Source organism: Lissotriton vulgaris, chromosome 3_1 (assembly GCF_964263255.1).
Source record: "Lissotriton vulgaris chromosome 3_1, aLisVul1.2, whole genome shotgun sequence".
Lineage (NCBI taxonomy): Eukaryota > Metazoa > Chordata > Amphibia > Caudata > Salamandridae > Lissotriton > Lissotriton vulgaris.
The window spans coordinates 293,975,762-293,992,811 of NC_141689.1; positions in this window are offsets into that span (position 1 = coordinate 293,975,762).

Sequence of the window (17,050 nt, forward strand, 5' to 3'; positions counted from 1 at the left end):
AAGTGCATGTGGAATCAGCTGTATGGGCAGTTGACTGTGTGCATGAGTGTATTGGTGAGTGAATGGATATCTCAGTGCTACATGTCAAAGTAAGTACATATGTAAAACACAGTACATGTGAGAGTTGACATATATAAATAACTGTGCATAAGAGCCAGTGAATGTGTGAGTGGCTGCATGGATCATTGTGAACTTGTATCAGGGATTGTATAAGAGAGTAAATATGTGTTAGTATATGTTTGAATAAGTAAGGTGTGTATAACTGTATAGTTGAGGAAATGGAGGAGTGATTGATTCTTTTCATGACTGACTAGATGTATGAGTAACTCCATGGATGAGTGACAATCTGTGAGTGTCTGTTTACACTGATTGTATCTAAGGTTATATTAGAGTATGAAGAGGTTCATCGTATTATCACATGAATGATATTATCAGTGATGTGATCAGTAATGTCAAATGAGATGTCATCAGTGATGTCATTTGAGATGTCATCAGTGATGCCATTTGAGATGTCATCAGTGATGTCATTTGAGATGTCATCAGTGATGTCATCAGTGATGTCACTGACCATGTCATGAATGATGTAATATGTGACATCATCAGCAGTGGATTGCGGGTGCGCGATATATAGTTATTGCAACTAAGTATATATGCGAATTTCAATGGTTTTGTGCGAGTAAAATAAGGTTTTGTAAATGCTAATCCCTAACTATATATGGTCTATAACCTATGGTTTTTTCAGTGAATTTTCAAGGTTTTGTAAATGCTAATTCCTAACTATATATGGTCTATAACCTATGTTTTTTTCAGTGAATATATATATATATATACATGCATATATATGTATATATATATATATACATATATATGCATATATATGTATATATATATATATATATATATATATATACATATATATATATATATATATATATATATATATATATATATATATATATATATATATATATATATATATATATATATATATATATTCACTGAAAAAACCATAGGTTTGACACCAGTTATAGTTAGCTGGAAATTTTACTGACATAAAACCAATGAAATTCCACGTTATAGTTAGTTGGACTCACTATAACTTGCGCGTGTAATGCACTGCTGATGACATTACATATTACATCACTCATGACATGGTCAGTGACATCACTTATGACATCACTGATGACAGACCTCCTTTAAGTGTAATGTAACCCTTAAAACACATATTGGAAAATAGAAATTAACATTTTCAAAAAAATGGACATACCCATACCAGTTACAACAACCAATTCAGTAATTCCACCATCTATATACACATTCTCTCATTCACCAACAGTTCTATATAGTCATGCATACATATACTCACTCATCATATGTAGTGATACACCTATACATTCTGTTACACACCAACAATCATCCAAAAGTTACTCACACACATACTCACACATGCAAATAAACTATTGAACATCCATTTATTTGCATATAAAACTATACACACTCAACCACCCATACAGTCCTGCACATATGGTGTCTTCTAAACACATACAAAGAGAGAGTTAGTCATTCATGCATCTATGTGATTAGTAATACCCCCATGAAACCATAGAAACACTCATACTGATACTAAAAAAACATCTAAGAACCCAAATACCTACACATGTAGGTACTCATCAACCCATGCAGCCAGTTATTCACAAAGTGAAACACTGATACATATATTTAAATATTTAAACATTACTCGCTAATATATGTATTCACTAAGGTACACTTAATAAGCCAGTTATCCAATCATTTCTTTTTGAAAAAAACATTCATTAAGACAATAATTTAAACATTTATTCTTCCCTCGACCTTTACATATACATATATAAAACATATTTATTTGTTAGAAAGACACACATTCACTGGATGGTGTCATAAGTGATGTCACTGACCATGTCATGAGTGATGTAATATGTAATGTCATCAGCAGTGCATTACACGCGCAAGTTATAGTGAGTCCAACTAACTATAACGTGGAATTTCATTGGTTTTATGTCAGTAAAATTTCCAGCTAACTATAACTGGTGTCAAACCTATGGTTTTTTCAGTGAATTTCATAGGTTTTTCAAATGCTACTTCCTAACTATAACGTGTGTAAAACCTATGGTTTTTTCAGTGAATTTCATAGTTTTTTTGAATGCTAGTTCCTAAGTATGTAATCACGTTCGGAACTACATAGTGTCACCGCCTACACGTCCTGAGAAGCGCATGTAAAGTCACGTGACTTGAAAACAAAACTTCCAATTGGTTATTAGTAGTTTCTGTTCTGGAATATACACGAAGCACTCCACCCACTTTCCTCACAATCATTTCTACTCTCAAGAGACAACAACGTCGAGCATCTTCCGGAAGTCTTTGCTGAAATGGCTTCCCTACCAGATTCATCTTCCGAATCTGAAGGAAATGAGCGACCACCGTTAAGAAGAAAAAAGGAATCTTTCATTTGGCAATTTTTCACTTATCCTGAAGATCAAAAGAAAGTGAATGCGCCAAAAGTAACCTGCACGATATGCAATTCGGAGCTCTCAAGAGGAAATCCAAATAAAAAATATTCCTTTTCTGCACACACCATGCAGCGGCATGTTAAACAAAGGCATCCTGAGCATTATGCAAAAGCATCGACAGGAGCCCTGGCCACGCTATTACCATCAGAGGTGGCCAGCACATCTTCTGGTGTACGACCTGTATCTCCATCGAGTGCTGAAATGGACTTGAGACCATATCTTGCGAAGGTGCATATGAAATGCAACAAGTGTGGAGAAATTCTTTTATATGGAGAGCAGAGCCTTGTTCTTATTAAACTCAAAATTGACAGTCACAAATGCCCCAAGAAAAGATAAATTTCTTCACTTCATTTTCAAACTATTACATACTGAAAACTGTAGTAGCAACTTTAAGAAATCGAAAGCATTATAACACTTCTTTCCCCAAAAAAAAAAAAAAAAGTTCTTTTCAGAACTAACTCTTTCTACCAAAACGTGCTCCAAGAGCATATTATGAGATATTTTTTCGACGCTTTATTTTAGTGCGAGACCGGGTGCGCGCACCCTCCTATCGCGTACAGGACCTGACACTTGCATATGAAGTCATGTGACTTCAAAACAACACTTCCAATTGGTTCTTGGTAGTTTCTATTCTGGAATTTACACGCAGCACTCCACCCACTTCCATCACTTTCTTTTCTACTCTCAAGAGACAACAACGTCGAACATCTTCCCGAAGACTTCGGTACAATGGCTACCGTTCCGCATTCATCTTCCGAATCTGATGAAAATGAGCGACCACCTTTCACAAGAAAAACGGAGGCCACTCTATTACCATCAGAAGTAATCAACACATCTTCCGGTGGATGACCTGTATCTCCATCGAGTGCTGAGATGGACTTGAGACCATATCTGGCGAACGTGCACATGAAATGCATCAACTGTGGAGAACTTCTTGTATACGGAGAGCAAAGCTTTACTCTAATTAAACACAAAATTGAGAGTCATAAATGCTCCAAGAAAAGTTAAATTTCTTCACTTTATTTGGATAGTATGACATACTGAAAAATATCATAGCAACTTTAAGAAATCATATGCATCAAAACACTTGTTTCCCAAAAAAAAAAAAAAAAAAAAAAGTTCTTTTCAGAACTAACTCTTTCCACCAAAACATGCTCGAAGAGCATATTATAAGATGTTTTTTCGCCGCTTTATTTTAGTGCGAGACCGGGTGCGCGCACCCTTCTATCGCGTACAGGACCTGACACTCCCATGTGAAGTCATGTGACTTCTAAACAACACTTCTAATTGGTTCTTGGTAGTTTCTATTCTGCAATTTACACGCAGCACTCCACCCACTTCCATCACTTTCTTTTCTACTCTCAAGAGACAACAACGTCGAACATCTTCCCGAAGACTTCGATACAATGGCTACCGTTCCGCATTCATCTTCCGAATCTGATGAAAATGAGCGACCACCTTTCGCAAGAAAAACGGAGGCCACGCCATTACCATCAGAAGTAATCAACACATCTTCCGGTGGACGACCTGTATCTCCATCGAGTGCTGAGATGGACTTGAGACCATATCTGGCGAACGTGCACATGAAATGCAACAACTGTGGAGAACTTCTTGTATACGGAGAGCAAAGCTTTACTCTAATTAAACACAAAATTGAGAGTCATAAATGCTCCAAGAAAAGTTAAATTTCTTCACTTTATTTGGATAGTATGACATACTGAAAAATATCATAGCAACTTTAAGAAATCATATGCATCAAAACACTTGTTTCCAAAAAAAAAAAAAAAAAAAAAAAGTTCTTTTCAGAACTAACTCTTTCCACCAAAACATGCTCGAAGAGCATATTATAAGATGTTTTTTCGCCGCTTTATTTTAGTGCGAGACCGGGTGCGCGCACCCTTCTATCGCGTACAGGACCTGACACTCCCATGTGAAGTCATGTGACTTCTAAACAACACTTCTAATTGGTTCTTGGTAGTTTCTATTCTGCAATTTACACGCAGCACTCCACCCACTTCCATCACTTTCTTTTCTACTCTCAAGAGACAACAACGTCGAACATCTTCCCGAAGACTTCGATACAATGGCTACCGTTCCGCATTCATCTTCCGAATCTGATGAAAATGAGCGACCACCTTTCACAAGAAAAACGGAGGCCACGCCATTACCATCAGAAGTAATCAACACATCTTCCGGTGGACGACCTGTATCTCCATCGAGTACTGAGATGGACTTGAGACCATATCTGGCGAACGTGCACATGAAATGCACGAACTGTGGAGAACTTCTTGTATACGGAGAGCAAAGCTTTACTCTAATTAAACAAATAATTGAGAGTCATAAATGCTCCAAGAAAAGTTAAATTTCTTCACTTTATTTGGATAGTATGACATACTGAAAAATGTCGTCGCAACTTTAAGAAATAAAAAGCATCATAACACTTGTTTCCAAAAAAAAAAAAAAAAAAAAAAGTTCTTTTCAGAACTAACTCTTTGTACCAAAACAAGCTTGAAGAGCATATTAGCTGATATTTTCTCGCCGCTTTCTTATAGTGCGCGACCGGGTGCACGCACCCACCTATCGCGTCGAGACACGCATGTGCAGTCATGTGACTTTAAAACAACACTTCCAATTGGTTCTTACTAGTTTCTATTCTGCAATTTACACGAAACACTCCACCCACTTCCCTAGAAAACCAGTTTATCGTAAATCTTTTAAAGCCTCCTCTTACGAAATATTCGACATCAATCACATAGCAGAGTACTAAATAGCACTATATACACTCCGTCCCTTAATTATAAGAGACTTATTGCTATGTAAAATCAACTTTTGTTTTCCAAGATAATGTAAAATGCTGAGCCTATTACATAATTTTATTACACATATATGTTACTAGTCTCCTTCGAGTACTAACACCGTAGAAAATACCACCAATAGCGGTGATATTTTTTACACCGAGAACGGGCGATTTCTATCGCTTACAGCCCTTACAATTATAAAGTTTTATTTCCTAAGTCTCTGATCTCCAACTGTGCAACGTAGATCCCCTGTGTGTCGCAATAAGGTCCATAAACAAAAACTACAGAGCCAGCATTATAAACATACACAAAACAACAAAACGACAAGAGCCACCATGCTAATATATATCCTTAATATAATAAACCTCTGAGAATAAATACATATTTCCGTGGCAGCCCATAATACAAATGTGGCATCCTCTGACTCTGCTCCATTACCAAACACCGTAACTCCCCTCCCCCCTCACTTTTCACTAAACTCCGCACTCCACCCCAGCCAAACCCCCTATTACAAACCCCCAACCTACCCTCCCTGCCCAAACCCACCATGAACCTCAAACCGCCCCTAGAAAACTTATAAGACACAGGATTACTAAAACTCAAAGAATATGCAACAGGCACATAATGTAAATAGTACATAAAGACACATATTTTTTCCAAAATACTATTTAAAAACATGTTCTATTTTTAATAATTTCTATCATGCATCTGACCCTCTACAACTGCTTTCAAAACGTGAACTATAAACCTCTACTTTTCATTTTCAAACCATACACTTTCTTCTGACCCTCTAGAACTGCTTTCAAAACATGAACTATAAACCTCTACTTTTCATTTTCAAACCATACACTTTCAATTACATTATTTTTTTTCCACAATTCATGTAATGTTACAAACCTTTTCTAAAATACACCAGTCCGTATCATTTATAAGGATTTATTTTCAGTCTTCATCAGTGACACTTTCTTCACATACAATAGAAATCACTATAACTTTTTAAACGACAATGCTAACGCGGTAAAAATAACCCTTCATTTACTTTCCTTTAAGAATGCACACTATGTACCCCACGCATGCGTTTCTTAATCTTTGTATTTGGCAGCGAATACCGACCTTGAATCGGAAGACATGAACAAGAGCGCCATTGTCACATTTAAAACTGAACGTTGCATCTGCTCACACACATATCTTTCACTAAGCTAACATTCACAGAAAACAGCATTGATGTAAAAAAAAATTGACCTTGCTTTACAACTCCCTCAAATCACTCCCTTATTTTTTAACGCATCCTCCAGTTCAAAAAAAGCTACTTTTTTAATAACCACTAAGCAATATATAAGTGACTAGACTCCTAGAAAATTTATCAAGTCATTCTGCTCCTCTCCACTGCATAGCCGGCGACCTAATTCTGTGGAGTTGCTATACAACCGGCAGTGCTGCGCCGTTTCCTGTACCATCTTGGGAAATTCAAAATGGATGTCCCTCCTGCCTTCGCAAACGAGCCGGGCCACTTAGAACTATTTCGCCAGAGGATGCTTGACTACTACGGCATCTTACCACTCTCGACTTTGAATACTTCATATCGATTATCATTTCGATATTCGCATTTCACCTGTGTGCAGCCTGTATTTCATTGCCTGAGCTGTGATTTCACGTGGGCCCTGGATTTATGTCTCTGCAATTTGGTACCTCCTGAACCGAATTACAATCACCTCATGAATCCGTTACTTGATCATGAACAGCTTTGTTACAACGGAGGGTTTATGGCCTTTGCAGCGATACAAGGAGTTCTGGGTCATTGGAATATATTCGCAGCGGCGCAAGATTTCCTAACAGAGAGCTACATCGAAAACCCACCGAGCTGCCCTATGATGGTAAAAGACACTCCAATAATGACAGATCATGAATGCTCCTTTCATCTTCTCAATTGGATGGCTGACATGTTTTCAGATGATAACAATGATTTCATGTTAGAGGCACTTGCTGCATACTTTGCCTACACAATGGAAGCTTAACTCTTTCCTAACAGCGAGCTACATCGAAAACCCACCGACCTGCACTCTGATGGTAAAAGAGGCTCCGATTATAACAGATCATGAGTACTGCTTTACTCTTTTCCATTGGATAGCTGACATACTTTCAAATGATAAAACTGATTTCCTGTTACAAGCAGAAGCTACCTATTTTGCCTAAACAATGCTTCAATAACTCTCAAACAAGCCATTGACGTCCTCATTTCCTTTTGGTTTTCTATATTCTTCACGTTCTTTTCCATATTTTCTTTTGAAGAACAGACCTATTTGCTTTACTAACAGTGGACATTATGATTTCGTGTTGTTTGACAGCTGATTCATAAAGTAATGATGTGTAACCACTTGCATTTTCATATATCGTTCCTAAACTGAAAAGCCAGAAACCTTCTTCCATTTATTAAAATATAGTATACTTCCTTATAAGAGTGTACAATGTTTTTTTCCAACTATATTCATTTTTCTTCAACTATAGCGTTTGTATTCCATGTACTACTGACAATACCAATTACTGTGTTTTTTGCAATTTCTGTACTCATATTACATAATCATTTGCCTTTAAAACAGTACATTTCTAAATAAACATTTCAAGTATTCACGGTTTCTCTTTTAATCCATAATCTCAACTGAAATGATTTCATATTGAAAAACTATTCATGGGTTCCACATAACCTTAACTGTAGTCACTGAGGACCTTATTTATGAAGACCTTCCGCCGCCAGTGCCTCATTTTTTAAAATGGGAAAAAGTAACGCACCGGTGGCGCAAGGCCTTCATAAATAAAGTCCTGAATGTTTTCTTTTCTCGACCTCACTTACTGATACTAGAACCTGCAAGCCAATTACGGCCCGTGAACTCTTTCTTAGTAGGTCGCGCACCGTAAAGACAGTTATACCACTGTTAACATTTTTTTTTTTACTGTTACTAAGCACCGACACAGTTCCGCTTCACTCAGAGTTAATCACTGCTCCCACGCTTCTACAGGCCAGACGCTATGTCGTATTTCTCTCCTTATCACCCTTTCATCTCCACAATAACAAACAGTTGTCCGCCAGTCACCAGAGAACAGACTCAGATGCAGAGGCACCAAAGAGTGAACCCATCACCAACTGCCATCTCCGGCTGTTTCCATGGTTACACCTCATTCTGCACCTTGCTGAAGGCACAGGTCAAAAGTTCATCTCTCAACGTTCTACAGCTAACTAAGAAGACTATTTTCCCTCCAGAAACACCTGCCAATCCACAACTCTGTTACATGTCTTGTTTTTTCACACCCAATAGTACTTTTCGTTTAACATAAACATTGACCTGTTCACTCTCCACTTGTTACAATCAACCAATCATTTTTATTTTTTTAACCACACCCAGCCTCTTCCTTTTTCTTTATTTAAAATTTCAACTTCTAACTACCATTCCACTTCCAGAACCGATCGGAGACGACTACAAATCCCTTGAAAATGAAGGTCTGGCTAATAAGACACAGTTATAGTTATAGTTATATTCACTGGAGTGAAAAATATGCAGTAAGCAGACGAATTTGCAACCTCAGCTTACCAAATGTACACATAACATGGATTTCCAAAAGAGGATTGAAATGTCACCTCCCAGAACCAGACCTTATAATTGTGCACTGTGGTGGGAACGATCTAGGCACAATCACTGGGGTAGGTCTGGAAATGCTACTAAAAGACACCTTTCGACAATTGATGACACTTTTTCCTCGATCTGCCTTGGTATATTCCAATATATGCCAAAGACAGATATGGAATTGGTCCAATCACCATTGTGCACAATTTGAGAAAGCAAGGAGACATGTAAATAAATCTGTTTCTGCGTTCCTCAGAGATTATAGCATGGGTTCTATTTACCACAACAACTTGCGATACCACATGCAAGACGTCTATAGGAGAGACGGTGTTCATTTCACGAATGAGGGAAACAGAATCTTCCTCTGCAACATCAGGCTCTGCATCGGTACTTACTTATAAATGCAGAAAACACTCAATTAACACAAGGGCTCTTTTCAGAGCCACCTTATATACAAGCACTCAAACTTCTGATTTACCTCCACTTTCACACTCTTGTAAATAGGTGTGCGCGACCGGGTGCGCGCACCCCGTATTTTTTTTCGGGGGAGAATTATATCTTTTTGCGTTTAAGGGACTTACTGCACACCCTGAGAAAACCTACGCAGGAAGACAATCTCTACCTTCTCCCCTTTCCATGTTTCAACGCTTTGAAATGAACAATATATTTACTCGCAGTGACAAAATGGCGGACAAAACTTCCTGATTTCCTTCGAATCGAACGTTAACAGACGTCACGCAGCCCAAAAAAATCCGCTCACGCGCAGCCGCTTGGGTGCGCGCACGTGTGCGCGCCTATAGATATATAATTGACTTTAACTTTAATTTTCTCAACAACTACTGAACGGATTTACATCATTCCAAAAAAAGCGTAATCTGCGAACAAGACTCTACAGTTTTGGCAAATTTCTTATAAATTCATTCACCCGTTCGAACTGTAGCCGAGTCTAAAGGTCCTATGGAAAATAACATTGAGAAAACACGTTTTGGGACCCCCCTTATATCTCAGCCCCCACTTGACCAATCCCCCCCAAACTTTCAGGGAAGGAGTGCAGCGAACCTAGCCATCTTCTTTGAGAAATTCGCAAAGACTCATCCACCAGGGCCAAAGTTATTCCAAATAGAATGTTGAGGATTTCCTATGGAAAACAATCCTAACTATAACTACCTACTGGCGACCGCCAGTAGGTAATATATGTATGTATATATATATATATATATATATATATATATAAAAATCCAACTCACTCAAAGTATCCCTCCATGTGTAGCGGCCCCCGCAGAAAATGTTCTCAACATGTGTAGCGGTGGCTGCAGTGCTTGGCCTTTGCCCAGACCCTGTGCCAACCCACTGCTGGCAACCAACCCTTGGTGCATAGCTGCACAGCTGTGTGCAGCAAGGACTGCAGGGCCTGGCCTACTGGCAAGCCGTGCACTCAACCCTTCTTCAGTAGTTTACCCATGCTGTACACAGTCTTTCAACGTATGCACTGGGGGTTGCCCATGTGGCCCTTTGTTTAACTCAACAGCAGGGATTTTATATGGCAGAGATATCCAAAGTGTTCTACCTTTAAGGTCCACCATGTACCTTTCGCAACACATAAGTCCAAACCTACTGAACGGATTGCACCAAATCAACGAAAGCATGCCTTTTAAAGTTTATGGTTTTTTATGATATATTAATCATGTCAAGTTTGGCATAAATCGGTTCAATGGTTTTCCCTGAAGATGCGGCCAAAATTTCAGAATGGAGCTAAAATGGAAAAACACATCCTTTTTCACCCTCTTAACTTTTTTCCTAGTGCATGAAAGAGCAAGAAAATAGGCATGCTGGACCTCAGCTGACTAAGCTTATACATTTCTAGAATCACCCACAGGGGTCCAAGTTATAGGCAAATGAAAAATTCCTTCTGACTTGAAATTGTAGCTGGTCTATATCTTCATATTGGCAACTGCAATCTACTTAGTCAGCCTTGGCATACTAGTGTTGTGACTATTATTTCATGGGGGAAAAGATAAAGGGGCAGGCAAGAAGTGGTTGATCTTTTTAGCTGCCATAGTACATTTTCCTCTTATCTACAGCCAACAACTGACCAGATTTATACCAAACCTCTCATGAATGAAGAACTTTTCTCAGTTAGAGATTCTTTTTTGGTTTGGTGTAAATCTGTTCAGTAGTTTTTGAGATATACAAGCTCAACATGTTACCAATCAGGTCTAAAAGGGTTTTATATATCACTGACATTTATTATTCATATATAATTTGCTAGTCAGGGAATTAAAAGAATAAGGATTGGACGTGGAAACATTTTTCAGAGATGGATCTGCAGATCAGAGAGATTTGATTGGCTGCTGCAAGAAGAAAATGTTGTCTTGCAGCAGCCATTTAAGGGGGCTGCATAGGCTGGGTATGGACACCCTGACTCCCGGTCCACATGGTCGAGGACTGCCAAGTGCCCACCCTTTGAGTAAATTATAAAAATTAAACAACACATGCCATAGCCTGTGGCATCTGCCATGCTCAAAGTACGAATTTACCATTGCCATAGAATCAGAAAAACAGTTGTCAGTTGAACAACATGACAGGAGGAGCAGGAGGTTATGGCAAATGTTATGTGCTTTGTTGACCAAAACTGTTGAATTTCAATGGTTTGTCGGATTTTAGCCAGACCCATAAGTCAGTTTTTAACTGTATTTTTTAGAGATTTTTTTTTATGATATACTTAATTTTCAACATTGGTTGACTGCAGGAGCTGGCATTTGTCCCTGCAATTGAACTACTGAATGCGGACAACCCCTGAAAAGTCATCTACCCAATCTGCTGTGGGGTCAAATACTGAACTGTGCAAGGTGGGTGTTGGTCCCAGGATCTTGCCTATGTTTAAACCATCTGCATAACCCTCTGCATGTTACCGACCCCTGTCCAGCCCAGCTGGAGTTGCAAATGGGAATTAGCCTCTGGGCAGGCCCTGTGCCAAACTTTGCTTTGCCAGTGTGGGTTGGTCACAGGGTCTCACCACCAGCCCGGCCCTGTGCCCAACACGCACAGGGTGGACAATCCTCAGATTGCTCTCCGGGCCTGGCGCTTATGCAGCAGAAGTTGGCCTCAGGACTGCAGACAGTCCTTGCAGCCAACACAATGCAGCTGCCAACTCCATGGGGTTTTTGTGTTTATGTGCATGTGTTTATAATGTTGTTATAGTACAACCCTTTGATTAAAACATGTTTTAAACTATTTTGTTAAACTGCTTTTATTTTGTGTTCTTCACATCTTTAAATTTGTGAACAACGCTCTTAATTATTGTTTTAGGTGCTGGTGCTGGTTCATCAAGACACATCTGTTTTATTCATTTCTCTGGAACACTTTTTTTTTATTTCTTGCAGTATGTGGAGAACACCTGTAACCTTGGGTCTTAATTCTTATCCTCAGCTTGAAGTACTTCCAGTGAAATGGTTTCCTCCTCCCCTTCATCCTGTTACTGCTATTTAATTTCTGCTTAGTGGTTTCCCCGATGACTGGAAACACGCCGAGGTCAACCCCCTCCTGAAGAAACCCTCGGTGGACCCCACCAACCTCAAAAACTACAGACCCATCTTCCTGCTCTCATCCCATCAACAGCCAACTTATCACATTCATCGAAGAGCACAACATCCTCGACTCTTCCCAATCCGGATTCAGAAAAAACCACAGTACCGAAACCGCCCTCCTCGCTGTAACCGACGACATTTGCACCCTACTGGAAAAAAGAGAAACAGCAGCTCTCATCCTCCTTGACCTCTCAACGGCGTTCGACACAGTCTCTAACTACACCCTAATATGCAGACTCCACGACGCAGGGATCCAAGACAAGACCCTCAACTGGATCTGCTCCTTCCTCTCTGGCAGAACGCAGCGGGTCAGACTCCCCCTTTTCCTCTCCGACCCTACACCTAAAGGCTGCAGAGTCCCCCAGGGGTCCTCCTGAGCCCTACACTCTTCAACTTCGACATGGCTCCGCTCACCCCCATCGTCAGAATGTGCGGACTCAACATTGTGTCATACGCAGACGACACCCAACTCATCCTCTCCCTATCCAACGAACCCAATACCGCTAGACACAATTTTAGAGAAGGCATGGAAGCCGTAGCCAAATGGATAAAAAACAGCTGCATACAACTAAACACCAACAAAACAGAAGTACTCATCATGGGCCCAAACCATGGAACGACACCTGGTGGCCCCCCGCCCTCGGAAGCCGCCCCACCCCGACGGACCACACACGCAACCTGGGAATCATCCTGGACTCCGAGCTCAAAATGGACCGCCAGATCAACTTCGTCTCGTCCTCCTGCTTCCACACCCTCCGCCTCCTAAGTAAGACCTTCAAATGGATCCCCCTCGAACACAGAAAGACCGCTACTCACGCCCTGGTCACCAGCAGACTCGACTATGGCAACGCACTCTACAACGGAATAACAAAAACCTCACCCGCAAGTTACAGAACATCTCGAATGCAGCCACAAGACTGGTCCTTGACCTGTCAAGACACTGCCACATCTCCCAGCACCTGCGCACACTCCACTAGCTCCCGATCGAAGCTAGAGTCACCTTCAAGATGCTCACCCATACCCATAAGGCCCTCCATGACACCGGACCTGCATAACTGAACAGCTGAATCAAATTCCACGAACCCCAGAGGACCCTACGATCTGCCCAGCTCTCCTACGCCGTGGTCCCCGCACCAGAAAGACCAGATAGGGAGGCCGCTCCTTCTCCTTTCTCGTGGCCCGAGCCTGGAACACCCAGCAGCTCCACCTCAGACAGACAACTTTGCACCCATCTTCTCAAGAAACCTCAAAACCTGGCTCTTCGACAGACCCCCCCTTCTTGATGGACTGGAGCCTGCTATTCCCCCCCTCACCCTCCCCAAGCACCTTGAGACCCTTACGGGTGAATAGTCGCGCTTAACAAACGCCTTTTTGATTGATTGATCCTGGTAGGGGTGTATGGGTCTTAGCTGTTTGACCACTCCACTTGCCCCAAAAAAGGACATCCTGGGATGTTAACACTAGGGGACCTGGTCGCACAAATTGCATGCCACCTTTTTTGTATTATCTTTCTTCTGTAATCTGGGGTGTGTGGAAAATTTCCACAAAGGGATTCTCATGGAGAATATTCTGCCCTTCAACCACTGGAAATTATTGCCACTTGCAAAATAATATCTTCTTGAATTTCGACAGCAGATGGCTCGATCCTGCTGCTTGCTGGCTCTGTCCAGTTTTTTTTTCATTCAGATATTTTGTTTTTTTCCAGAAGCTTTCCTCTCAGTCTCTGGATGAGGATAGAGCAAATATTATGTTCTCCAAAATGGGTTTTCTATAGGCTATGGCTTCTTTTATGATATTGTGGAGTTCTCTGCCCCTAAACTTCCTACTACCTGCGGGGTGCCACAGGGCTCTTCGCTCTCCCCGGTGCTTTTCAACTTATACATAAAACCTTTGATTCACTCACTAAAAAATAGAAATATTACAGTATTTAACTACGCAGACGATCTTCAGATAATTTTTTCCCTCACCTCCCCTAGTGCTGTGAGTGACTTTCACACCACCATGCTCCACATCCAACGTTGGATGGATGTGAATCATCTGAAGCTCAATCCTGGAAAAATAGGGCTAGTTCTGCCTGGCAATAGTAGGAACAGCTGGAGTCCGCAATTTTGGCCATCTGAACTCGGTCCCCCTCCCGTCCCTTCCAACTCTGTGAAAAGCTTCGGCATCACTATCAATGCTGACCTTTCACTTAGTGGTCAAGATCGGCTCTGTGATTTCTTCCAGTGTTCACCAAATGCGAAAAATAAGGAAAATCGCTCATTTGCTAACTCTCTCTGCTTTGATCCAGGTGGTGATTGCTCTTGTCCTTTCACGGCTTGATTTCTCCAACTCAATCTATCTTGGACTCCCACTTGGCTTGCAAAAACGACTTCCGATGGTCCAGAACCAGGCTGCCAGACTCATCTATAAACAGCCTAAACGGTCTTCTGTCAGACCCTACCTGGTCCAACTTCACTGGCTGCCAGTAGCTCATCGGGTCTCCTTCAAGACAGGCTGTTTAGCCTTCAAAGCCTTCCATGGAAGGAGCCCTAGATTTATTGGTAGCATTCTTACCAAATACTCCCCCCGGCGCAGCCTGCGTTCAGCCCATCATCTTCTGTTTGATACCCCTCCGTTCAGACTGAAACGTCAGGGAGAGTGTAGCTTTTCTCGCCTTGCTCCAAGAATTCTCTTCCCCTAGCTCTGATGAGCGGGCGTATGCCTAAGGGCCCGGGCTGCACTCAACTTCAGCTACCAGCGCCATGAAACCCTTGGGGGTACGCGCGCTTAACAAATTCCTATTAACAATAACAATAACAATAACCAATCAGATGCCTCCTTATTGTTTTTCAGCTTCCTAATGCTGTATTCTTCTGATCTCTTCCAATAGAAACAATGCTAGGCCTTCAGACTCCCTTTACAAAGACCCCGAAAACAAGTCCCACGTACACCGTACCATTATTTGTAAAAGTTGTGTTTGGTATGCAAACAAATTCAAATGGTTTGAGGTTAGGGGTTACCTAAGTGCAACCTAAAAAATACAATCCTATTGGTAGGTTTACATTTTTCTATATTTTAAGTCTCACAGCATTCTCTGTTCTGCAAGACAAAACTGCAATTTGTGGGCATGCCAGACCCGCCCATTCCTATTTTCTGAGAACCACAGGGAACCTCAGATCCTAATAGGCCATTGAGAAAGTTTCATTGGTTCCCACGAATGCACTGAGGTATCCATATTCAGATAGTTCTTGACTTCCTTGCACAGATCATTGCTCTCTTCGCCATGAGAGAGAGAGCTCTACACCAAAGGGATTTATGTATTTTTGTTCTTTATTTATTTATTTCCAGTATTTGTAAAGCGCAACACTCATCCCATGGGATATCACGGCGCTATAAAACGAGAGAGACTGCTGAGGGCTATGCTGGGGGATTAATTTTTGGGGAAGAGGTGAGTTTTTAATTTTTGGCGGAACTGAAGGTAGTTTATGGTGTGTCTGAGGTCTACAGGTAGCTCATTTCACCTTTTGGCTGCCAGATATGAGAAGGCGCGTCCGCCTGTTCTTGCTTTGTGGATGCGCTTAGGTTTGGCCAGAGCTGAGTGATTCGATCTTAGGTTCCTGTTGGGAACGTAGAAGTCAATTTTCCCTTGGAGAATTGTGGGGCCAGTTTTATGAAGAGCTCTGTGCGCATGGCAGAGTATTTTGAAAGTAGCCCTCTGGCGCATCGGTAGCCAGTGAAGTTTCCTGAGGCATGCAGATGCTGAGTCTCGCTTGCCTTTGTTGCAGACCAGTTTGGCCGCCTGATTTTGTAGGACCTGTAGGCGGGAGAAGAGTTGTTCCTTCATCCCTTCGAATAATGCGTTGCCATAGTCTAGGCGGCTAACCAGTAGGGCTTGAGTGACTGTACGTCGACAGTCCAGGGGTATCCAAGGAAAGATTTTTGCCAGAAGTTTGAGTATTGCAAAGCCCTTGCCCCAGAGTGATCGTATGTGGTCCTTCATGGACAGGGCGTCGTCCATGATGATGACTAGATTTCTGGCGTGCTGTTTTGGGGTGGGGGCTGATCCCAGTGAGGGTGGCCACCATGTGGCGTTCCATGTAAGTTTTGCTCCTCCGAACAGTAGTATCTCCGATTTGCCGGCATTTAGTTTTAAGCAGTGGTTGTGCATCCATTGGGCCATTTCAGAGAGACAGCTGTGTAGCTTTTTCTTTGTTGTCTCCGGCCCTTCATCCATTGTCACCATCAGCTGTGTGTCATCGGCATAGGAACATATGCCGATGCCCCACTTTCTTCCAATGTCAGCCAGAGATGAAATATAGACATTGAAGAGAGTGGGGCTCAGCGAGGCCCCCTGTGGGACCCCACAGCCGATGGGATAGGGTTTTGAGTAAAACTGGCCCATGTGCACTGCCTGGGTATGATTGCTGAGGAAAGATCTAATCCAATTTAATGCTGTGGATTGCACTCCTTTACTCAGGAGTGTGTTTAGTAGACAATCGTGTGATACCGTGTCAAACGCC